At 54.5% G+C, this 2,487-nt stretch overlaps 1 pseudogene; it reads left to right on the forward strand.

Moving 5' to 3' along the window:
* The first annotated feature begins 1,046 nt into the window (after positions 1 to 1,046).
* Positions 1,047 to 2,037, forward strand: LOC109784154 (protein synthesis inhibitor II-like; annotated as a pseudogene).
* Positions 2,038 to 2,487: the final 450 nt, after the last annotated feature.

Raw genomic sequence — 2,487 nt, forward strand, 5'->3', positions numbered from 1 at the left:
TTACCCATTCCAGGCATGCGAAAGTAGGTATTGACCACAGCAGCGCCGTCGACGACGATGGAACCCTGTGGTTGACCCTGACGCCGCGGCCAGGGACAGGCGACGGCGCTTGGCCTTGCTCGTGTAGCGCCCGTGCACAGGATCCATCCAGCCGACGCTCTCAGAGTCCGACCGCGCTGCAAAAACCAACAAAATCAACAACAGCTGAGAGACCTCAACAAGGGTGTGAATCCGGCCAGTACCAGGTACCAACCTCCGTCCTTCCCTCCGGTCGAAGGACTTGAGTGGCAAAGCTTTCTCTGCCGTCTACAAGTCCACAGTGGATTCGGTCTCATACATCAATGACGCGTACTCTCCAGCGAGTTAAATTCACCTTTGCTTCCGAGGTGATGATGTCTCCTTCTAAGTGTGCCGGCCGATACGGCCGAGGTGACCGGCACATCTTTTTCATAAGAGGTTTTGTTGGAGTTTGTATTGCAAAATCAACTGAGTTGACAAGAGTTGAGATCGACCTCAGCAATCGTCTAGAAATATCATCTTTTTTTTTGCAGGGAGTTTAGAACTAGACATATCATCTCCGTCGCGTGGGTAGCCCGCGAGAGGGTGCACGTGGGTGCGACAAAAACACCAAATGAGGGTGGCCTCGGCCGCTCCCGCATCCCACTGTCATGGACCCCCATGGCAAATTGGCCCGGTGCGGGGGCGGCCGCGGCGATCGAACGGCCACAAGCCCACCAGGGAGCCAGCTGCGCGAAGCCGAGGTGAAACAGGCGGTGTGGAGGGCCTAGGCCCCCGGCAGGGGGTACTGCAGCATTCTTTATAGGAGTAATTCTTATAAAATAAATATAGATCCGTCTGCTGATTGTAGTTTATGCATAAACACTGCTGGAACAGATTCTAATGGACTAGCAAAAAAAAACAAATTCATGCCGTTTTTGCTAGTTCATTAGATCCTTCCGAATCACCACCGTGACTTTTGCGCTCGCCTATAAATTGATCGCCAATTCGCTCATCCTCTCCCATATCTCAACCCCCCCTCTCGCTTCTATATCTATCCATGGCGGCGACACCGGTGAAGCCGGCGAAGAACGTGGACAAGCCGCTCTTCACAGCGACGTTCAACGTCCAGAGCAGCTCCGCCGACTATGTCACCTTCATCACCGGCATCCGCAACAAGCTCGGCAACCCGGGCCACTTCTCCCACAACCGTCCCGTGCTGCCGCCGGTCGAGCCCAACGTCGCGCCGAACAGGTGGTTCCACATCGTACTGAAGACCGCGACGGCTAGCACCGGGCTCACGCTCGCCACCCGCCGACAACCTCTACTGGGAGGGCTTCAAGAGCAGCGACGGCACTTGGTGGGAGGCTGGGAGGTCACACCTCATCCCCGGAGCCACCTACCTCGGGTTCGGCGGCACCTACCGCGACCTCCTTGGCGACACAGATAATCTGACCAACGTCGCTCTCGGCCGGCAGCAGATGGCCGACGCGGTGACCGCGCTCTACGGGCGCACCAAGGCCGATAAGACCTCCGGCCCGAAGCAGCAGCAGGCGAGGGAGGCGGTGACGACGCTGCTCCTCATGGTGCACGAGGCCACGCGGTTCCAGTCCGTGTCGGCTTTCGTAGCCGACCTGCTGCACCCCAAGGCGTTGGAGAAGAAGAGCGGGAAGATCGGCGATGAGATGAAGGCCCAGGTGAACGGGTGGCAGGAGCTGTCCGAAGCGCTGCTGAAGACGGACGTGAAGCCCCCGCCGGGAAAGCCGCCAGCGAAGTTCACGCCGATCGAGAAGATGGGCGTGAGGACGGCGGAACAGGCCGCCGCCACGCTGGGGATCCTGCTGTTGGTGGAGGTGCCGGGTGGGTTGACGGTGGCCGAGGGGCTACAGCTGTTTCGTGCGAGTGGGGGGAAATAGTTAGTTTTGCAGAAATGAGTATTGTATAACTCCAAATAAACATGCTACAGAGTGTGCGAATGATATAAATAAATAAACAAGTTACAGAGTGAGTGAATGATATAAATTAATAAATAAACATGTTACAGAGTGGGTGAGTTTATGCTGTGTGCAACCATAAAATTGCTATCCAACATATGCTTTCTATATACATCCTCACTCTTAGATACTCCCAATGTACCACAAATCCCCCCACCCCCACCCCGAAAATCTACATATTTTAGTAGTACCTTTTACCAGTAAAATCTCACACCTATATACATGGATATATTGCGCCATTTCAAGATTTTATTTATTTATTTATGTTTATGCACAGTTGCTATTCATTGAGCAACTTGAAAAACTCGGATCGATCGATTTCCTATGAGAGAAGGCGCATAGCTCCGAGGCCGAGACGGAGCCGACACAATGGGTTATAGCAACCCCAACGAGGCTGAGCCAGGACCTCACCGAGACAAGGACAACGTGGCTAACTGTTGTGCCACAGGTGCCGGCGAGGCCGAGGATTCACATGTTTGGTGGAGCGTATACCTCC

Source organism: Aegilops tauschii, chromosome 5, assembly GCF_002575655.3.
Source record: "Aegilops tauschii subsp. strangulata cultivar AL8/78 chromosome 5, Aet v6.0, whole genome shotgun sequence".
In the NCBI taxonomy this organism is placed as follows: domain Eukaryota; kingdom Viridiplantae; phylum Streptophyta; class Magnoliopsida; order Poales; family Poaceae; genus Aegilops; species Aegilops tauschii.